The sequence below is a fragment of the Papio anubis genome, chromosome 12 (assembly GCF_008728515.1).
Source record: "Papio anubis isolate 15944 chromosome 12, Panubis1.0, whole genome shotgun sequence".
NCBI classification, from domain to species: Eukaryota; Metazoa; Chordata; class Mammalia; order Primates; family Cercopithecidae; genus Papio; species Papio anubis.
In genome coordinates this window covers 24,985,877-24,994,888 of record NC_044987.1, presented here as the reverse complement: position 1 = coordinate 24,994,888, position 9,012 = coordinate 24,985,877, and positions in this window count along the sequence as shown.

The following is a 9,012-nucleotide window of genomic DNA, read 5'->3' as shown; positions in this document are numbered from 1 at the left end:
TCAACCTGATGTTCCAAAATGTTGGCTCAGCAGATAGGTACTCTAAACAAAGTAAGGGACACGATGATCCCTCCAAGCAAAGACTTAAATCCCAGTGAGTGTAAAAATTATTAGAGATACAAGTCTACGGATGTGGAGCAGTTCTTTCCCACCCTGACCCATCACTTGTCTTGGCCAAGGCCACAGGCCTTTATCCTGAGCATGAAGCAGCATCGCACACAACACCCACTCCTGGTTCCTGGCCATCTCTGAGAGAAAACTCACTGTTCTCCTTTTTGCTCAGAAAGGATCAGAAAGGTGACACTCCACAGAGGCAAGGCTGGGGCTTTTAAGTCCAGCTTCTGGTCTAATTTCCTACAGAGTGACTTTTAACTGCTGCTGCTTTCTGTCCAATTTTAGCTGAAATGTTTCATATGTTCTCTCTCTGACTACCCTAAATAGCCGGCCCTTCTTTGACCTTTGTCCTCCTTATTTTCACCTCTTAGCCCAAATAGAAGGCTCCTTTCAAGATATGGTTAGGAAAGGAGGTCAGTGCAATGTATGTGAAATTTCCATTTCCAGCAGCAGCAGGCCCAGTCCTATGCAGAATTATAAAATAAATCAGTGTAATTCCTGGCACCATGCTTCCTTCTAGTGCCTCTTTTCTTGCACAGGTCCCAAGGCTCCAGTGACCACCACCACAGCATCGTATTCAGGCAGCCCGTGCGCCTTTTATATCCCCACCATGATTGGGTTCAGGATGCCCCTGTAATGAGGAACGACCTTGGGTAAGGCAGATATTTCTGGCCAAGGCCGTCCGCAAAGAGAGAACAGCTGAGAGCTGTCTTTCAGGAGCAGCCCCAACAGCTGGAGAAATAAATCCATAAAATCTGACACAATACGTGGTATAATACATAGCGTCAGTGCTAACATGCGTGTTTTGACCAGATGTTAAACTGGTTTCTTACAAAATGAGAAAACACCCCCTCACCCCCACCCCTATCTCAGTTAATCTTGCAACATCACTCTGCACTTAACCTAGGCAGGAAAGGGTGGGTGGAGAAGATTTATGAAAAACTACTGCCTGGATGGTGTTCAAATACGTGGAAATATCTCTGGGTACATAGATTCAATTATATTCTCACAAAGGAAGAGTTTCGGTCAAGTGGTTCTCAACTAGGGGTGATTTTGCTCTCGAAAGGGCGTTTAGCAATGTCTGAAGACATTTTTGATTATCATGATTGGGAGCAGGGGGTAGTGCTACTGGCATGTAGTGGGTAGAGGCCATGGATGCTGTTAGACACCCTACAATACACAGGACAGCCCCCATAACAAGGAATTATTCAGCCAAAATGTCAGAAATACTGAGCTTGAGAAACCCTGTCTTGGCCCATGGAGTGAAAATGAGGGTGCTGGATGCACTCTCTCTTCCTTCCCTTGATATGTTCCTCCCCCAGCCCCTACTACATGTATTGTGCTGTGCAGCTCTCTCTCTTTTTGCACCTAACTTCCATCTGGATTCAAATGTTGTTGAATACTTGTCTCATTTTCTTAATAGACTATGAGTGCCTGCAAGGCTGGAATCGTTCTTAAATATTCGGTATCCCTCATAATACTTAGCACATGGTAGGTATATATATGCACGTGCACACGCGCGCACACACACACGCCATATATCTAGTTGAGTTGTACTGCAGTAAAATACAACACAATGGAGAACATTGGTACAGAAGCTGATACCCTTCTATCAGATCAAACTGGTGTTCTTCACAGAGTATCAAATGCTTGCTTTAGAGGTGTCAAGAGTTTGGGTCTCATGTGTCAGGTGAGCTGGACAGAGGACGGTAGAGTGTGTGTTTACAGTGTGCACTGCAGACTACGGCTAATCATGGGCCTTAGTTCCATTTATATGGTAGAGTCATTCAGAATACACGGGAAGCAAGGCCTGAAGATGATGTGCGGTTTTTCCTTACTTTTCCAGGGTCTCCACGGTAGAGACTAGCTCAGAGGGCCTCTGAAGCTGAGGACAGGAATAGACACCCAAAGAAGAGAGGGTTGTCTTGTATTTATGTCTTGTTCCTTTAATTACCCCAGTGATCTGAGCCCATTCATCTTCCCCTATTTCCCACTGCCCAGACCAGGGGCTGGATAGTTCTGTTCCTCCTTATTCTTTGGTCTCTCGGAGTTAAGGCAGCCTATAAGCTTATAGATATTCAGGGCTGTAGTCTTCTGCTGGGAAAGAAGAAATGTAACAGCCTCTTCTTCTTTCCTTTACTTTTCTTTGGAAAGAAAAGGCAGAATTACTAAGCAATTTTCAAAGCTTGCCTTAGAGAGAGTCTGAATCCCTGTCACCACTGAAAATAACCCTGTGTTCACAGACTCAGTACTCAACAGTTTGTCATTTTAATCTGCAACTTTATTAGAGCACCCAGTACAATCAACTCAGTGTATTAAAAGTTCCCAGGAACAAAATTACTTCAGTGTAGAGTATATATTGCTGTTCAGAGAACAATTTATTTTTCTGGATTTTTTTTTTAGCAAGAAATACTATAGGTGTATACCATAGGTATTTCTTGCTAAAAAATACCTGTAGTATTTCTTGCTAGTGGTGGAGCAATAGAATCTAGAATATACTGGCTCTTGTCTTATAGGAATCTATTATAAGTAGGATTGTAAAGTTCCTTCCTCTCTAGTACCTGAAAACCTGTTTTGTTTTGTTTTGTTTTGTTTTTGGCATTGAGCCCTGAAGGAGACATCACAGGTGATGTTTTGCCCATACCAATAAAACACATATCCCCCAGTCCTATGAAAAAGTATGTCATTTACATAACACATTCAGCCCTATTGACACTGTTGCAGTCTATCATTCCATTAAGTATTTAGGTTGTGCCCTTCTGTAGACATAATAAAATCATTATAAAAACCCATGGGAGAAATGCATTCTCCTTGGGCATACATTTGTTTTTAAATGGGAACATCTCCAACTATTATTTTTTTGTGAAAATACCATAAGTGATTGATCTAAAATATGAATCAGTTACCTGCCAAATTAAATTCTTAAAATCACCATCATTACTGGGTTATGCTAATGTGAAAGAGAAGCAAGAAAACCTATAAAACATTAGACTATTCTTACATATCTAACAAGTAGAGAGAAGCTGATGTCTTCCCAAGTGCTTTGTCCCCCACTCACTCCTTTACCATCCTGCCCAGCCGGTGTTCGAGTGTGTGCAATGTACACACACACAACACTAAAGACAACCTAGCAACTAAGTCAAATTAATTAAAGCCCCAAATCCATAAACCTAGTCACATCTGGGATAAAGACTTCATAATCTCATTATCAGTATCAGCGATTCCAACTAGTTCATAATGGCTTTGGATGTCTGATCTCAAATCTGTGCTCTTGTCTTATACTTGGAGTGATACACAAAATTTTAAAGTAATTTTTCTAGGCAAGATGGAGGTGGAAAATGTTTTATTAACAAGAGAACCTTCAGAAAACATAAGTGCAATTCATTATTTAGAGGCAAAATCTAACTCTGAGTACATAGTTTATCAGGCAGTTATGTAGAAAATGAAAGGAGAAAAATGATTCCTACAAAATCACCAACTGGAACAATGAGAAAAAACAGATTTAGAGAATCAAGGATTTTATGAAAGTATACCAAAAAAGTATAGTTTGGAGTCAGAAAACCCAAGTTAGGTATTTAATTTTGGGGTCTCAGCTGTAAAATAAAATAGGTATAAAATCATATGTATCTTATGGGTTAAAATGGAAGTCAAGGAGATAATGTGAAAACATTTATAAATTCTAGAGGCATATCATCACTTATTATTTATCATCAGCATCATTATACTTTTTCAATAGTTTTATCTGATTTTTATTAGAGCAGGATGCCAAGTTTTAGCCTCTAAAAAATGGCAAGTGTAGTTTTTGAAAGATGGAACAAATTCTTCAATTTATCTGATTCATCATTAGGAATTTGTGAATTTCTTTTCTGAAGTATTTTCCACAATTGTAATAAAAGGGATGGTCATGAAATAGTTTGTCTGGGGAAGGACATTTTATCTAATTTTTCAACTATCACCCATTTCTCTGAAGAAGGGCCCTGTCTCTGAGAAAATGGGGGCACAAGGGCAGCTCAATTTGATAAAGAAAATGAGGTAGTGGGAGCATAAAGTTGCTATATCATAGGTCATGTGATTGGGGGGATCTGTGGTGTTGGGGAGCAAGAGAGGGTCCTGCTGTATTAGTCTCTTCTCACACTGCTATAAAAGATACTATCTGAGACTGGGTAATTTATGAACAAAAGAGGTTTAATTGATTCACAGCTCCACATGGGTGGAGATGCCTCAGGAAACTTACAATCATGGTGGAAGGCAAAGGGGCAGCAAGGCACATCTTACACAGTGGCAGGAGAGAGAGAAAGAAAGGGGAAGCAGCATGCACTTATCAAACAACCAGATCTCATGAGAACTCACTCCAGAACATCATGGAGGAAACCACCCCCATGATCCAGTCCCCTCCCCTCCCACCAGATCCCTCCCTCCACACGTGGGGATTACAATTCGAGATGAGATTTGGGTGGGGACACAGAGCCAAACCATATTATTCCACCTCCGCCCCTCCCAAATCTCATGTCCTTCTCACATTTCAAAATGCAATCATGCCTTCCCAAAAGCTCCCAAAATCTCGACTCATTCCATCATTAACACAAAAGTCCAAGTCCAAACTCTTATTTCAGACAAGGCTAGTCCCTTCTACCTATGAGTCTGTAAACTAAAAAAACAAGTTAGTTACTTCCAAGATACAATGGGAGTACAGGCATTGGGTAAATGTTCCCGTTCCAAATGGGAGGAACTGGCCAAAAAAAAGGGTCACAGACCCCTTGCAAGTCCAAAACCCAGTGGGGGCAGTCATTAAATATTAAAGCTCTGACATGATCTCTTTTGACTCCATGACTTATATCCAGGGCACGATGATGCAAGGGGTGGGCTCCCATGGTCTTGGGCACCTGGAAACTAAGGTATAAGACAACATATAGAAAGAAAAGAGCTTCAAACTCACTTCACAATATCACAGGCCAGTTCTGTTTGTGGAAGACTCAGACATCTCCAGTATTTCCTACCCAGAAATTTGTAGATGAATATTGGTTTTATAATTTCTGCATCTTTCTATTAATAAGAGGTCATTCCTTTTTGTTCTTTTCCTCTTTGACCAAAGAGGGAGAGAGAGAGAGACTGTAAAATACCAGCACTGACTAGGCTAGAAGCAGCATTCTGATTCCTGGTTAACCGGGGATTCTGATCTTGGAGAAGCCAAGCTGACATCTTAGGCAGACAACAGATAATACACTAAGAGAAGAGAACTGAGAAGCCTCACGTTGCATGTTGGGTTGACAGATGGGGTTTGGGACGGGAGGGAATAGTTCTTCAATGCAATCAGCAAAGGTGCCCAGGGCAAGAGCTTGGGAGAATCTAACAGAAATGAGCCACTGTGTTTGGATCAACCATCTGGAAGCATGGCCTAATGTCAAGCCAGGGCCAGGTGGAAGATGCAGGACAGTGATCCACAGCTGGACTTACTTAGAGAAGAGTGACTGGGTTCCCATGGAATGGCAGCAGCAGGGGATGCTAGAGTAAACCCTCAGTTTGGTAACAGCCTAGGTAGCAGCTTGATATGCAGCCTTTGCCCTGGGTAAGATGGCCTCACTGGCCAGATCTCGTTTTGGTGCCTCCATCTGTCTCTCAGTTCTGCCTTGCCTTGGGCAACTGTTCCATCCTGGTTCTTTTCTGCTTGGCTGCTGGGTCTCTGATGCAGTGCTTTTCCTTGCTCCTCAGTTTGCTTGTGTGCCTAGATCCCTGAGGCAAGTGTATGAATTATTCAACTAGTCTTTTCCTGCCTTCCCAGCCACTCTATCCCCTTCTGGAGCTGCTTGTAACCCCAGAATGAATGGGGCACTAGTAGGGGAAGACATATCCCAAGGGCATCATCATCTTATTATCAGGCAAGAATGCAAATATATACAACAGGTAAACCAACTTTATTTCTGCAAGATGACACGAATTCAGCTAGGCAGCTACTCAATTTGACTAGAGTTGAGGGGGAACACGAGTTGGAAATAAATCAAACCAGTTGGCTTAGATTGACTGGTCATTTCAGCCCAAATACTTGATCACTTTGCACTGAGTAGACGCAGGTTTAGAGAGCTTCCAAAACACAGTTGCCATAGCAACTATACAAAGAAGAAATGGCAATAAGAAGCCGTGCATGTGGAATTTATTTGATCTTTTTTGCCTGACTTCCTTTCGTCCCATCTCATATTCCCTTAGGCACTGGCCATCTGGGTATGTTCTTTTTTCCTTAGCAGTTTTCCCCAGGAAAGAACTGTGTTTAAAATGCCCTTTCTTACCTACCTCTGACTGACAGAATGAGATTGTCATTTGCAATTGTGAACTGGAGCCTTTCGCGTCTCTAATGAAATCCTGACTCAAACTGTCCCTGTCCTTCTCCCTTGAACTTCACTGGTTACATTTGCTATAGGATTAGGGTGTTCATTGCAAAAGGGATTAAGATTTTTGCTCTGGGACCTGTTTTGGTGATTTCTTTCAGTAAGGGAACACATCATTTTGCACACAGCAGCTCCTGTAGCTCTGAAAACCTCAAAGAAAAAATCGAGCCTTGAAGTCTCATTCCACTACTTCCTTCCACCCTTCTTATCACTAACAAGTTGATGATTCAGAACAGTGTATGTTTTGGCAATTTACAGACTGACGTTTAATTCAGCCTCCTTTATTGATCTCTATCTTGATTCAAATGTCCATCTTCTGAACCTTGAAAAATATCTTCATTAGAATTATACTGAGCTTCCTTTTTAAAATAAACACATAACACAGCAGAGCAGGATGTCTCACCCATAATTCATTTCATTATGTATAAAACAATTTTTCTTCTCATTTTTGAAATCTCTTTCCCTAAGAATTGCCTCCATTTTCTGTTTCTAATACATGTGTAAAGAGGTTTGCTTGAAGTTGCTTGTTTATCCCCCAATCACAAAAGCAGTTGCAGACTTTCTTAACCATTTCTCTGAGGTTACATGTCATATTTCCTTAGATTTATATTCAAAGTCGTCTAGAGGTTTATGCCAACTTACCTTTACAGTTTATACCAAAACAAAAAAGATGTAAAAATATTTGGCTTCTGTCAAAATGGTCTGTTCACTGGGCCCCCAAGGCAACTTAACCATTTCCAGCTACCTACCTAACTTTGCTCATGCCATTCCTTTTACCTGGGATAACCTCTATCTTCTTTTAAGCAATTAAAAGTTTTCTTTCCACTCTCTACTTCAATTTCTATCTTTTTTTTAAAAGGCAATTTTGATCACATACATACACTTATTATTACATGCTCCTTGTTTGGTGTTGGTATTGGCATGTAATTGCTGTATAAGAAACTGCTGAAAGATCAGTGGCTTAAACAGCAAGCATTCTTAAGCTTGAGGGTCCACAGTTCAATAGTGATTCAACTGATTTAGGATGGGCTCATCTGGGCAGCTCTGTTGCAGGCTAAGAGTTAACTGACATTGGCTCCAGATGAGAAGCTGGGCTCAAGTCTGCCCCATGTATGTTTATTTGGGGGCCCAGGTTGAAGGGGCAGTGATTACCTGGGGCTTCTTCTCTTGGCAGACCACTGGAGTGTGAAAACAAACCAAGCCAAACACGCAAATACTCTTAAGGCTTCTGCTCAGATCACATTCACTAATACTCTAAGGCCAGAGCAAGTTATGTGACCAAACCCAAGATCAACTGGGCATAGAAGGTCTACTCTTCCCACAGTGGGAGGAGAAGGAGAATATTTGCCGACCAAGAATGCAAACTCTCACAGAATTTTTCATGTATTGCAATATCCCCTTCCCATGTACATTTGCTGCATCTCTCTGAATGGATACGTTTCTGCTTAAAAAGTAGAACTATATTTTATTTGCTCTCCACCCCTAGCACCTATCCCAATGACAGACAGATAGCTGGACCCAAATTAATATTTGTTTATTATTTTCACAACATATTTTAGAGCAGTTTTAAGTTCACAGCAAAATTGCGAGGAAGGTACTGAGATTTCCTATAGTCCGTGCCCCCACATGCATAGCTCCTCCCATTATCAACATCCCCATCCGAGAGGTATGTTTCTTATAACTGGTGGACCTACATTGACACATCATCATAATCCAAACACATAGTTTTAACATCAGGATTCACACTTGGTGTTATACATTCTATGGGTTTTTCAACAAATGTTTAATGACATGTATCCCCCATTGTAGTATCAGTATTTTCATCGCCCTAAATCCCCTGTGTTCTGCCTAGTCAACCTTCTTTATCCATTAGCCACTGGCAACCACTGATCTTTTCATTGGTCTGTAGTTTTGCCTTCTCTGGAATGTCATGTAGTTGGAATTATACAGTATATAACCTTTTCAGATTGGCTTCTTTCACTTCTTAATATGCACTTAAGATTCCCTTCATCTCTTTTCATGGCTTGATAGCTCTCTCCTTTATAGCACTGAATAATATTCCATTGTCTGGATGTACCACAGTTTATCTATTCACCTGCTGAAGGACATCTCATTTTCTTCCAAGTTTTAGCAATTATAAATAAAGCTCTTGTAAACCTTTGTGTGCAGGCTTTTGTGCAGACATAAGCGTTCACTTCTTTTAGGTAAATACCAAGGAGCACAATTTTTGGATTGTATGGTAAGAGTATGTTTACTTTTATAAGAAACTGCCAAACTGCCCTCCAAAGTGGCTGTACCATTTTGCATCCCTGCCAGCAGTGAATGAGATTCCATTGCTCCACATTCTCATCAGCATTTAGTGTTGTTAGTGTTCTGGATTTTGACCATTCTAATAAGTGTAAGATGACATGATGTGGAGCATCTTTGTCACTTGCTGCATATTTTCACCTTTACTATATACCAACAGATAACCCAGCATTAGGTTCCACGGATGGTCTGGATGAGAGTAGTTCCAAGG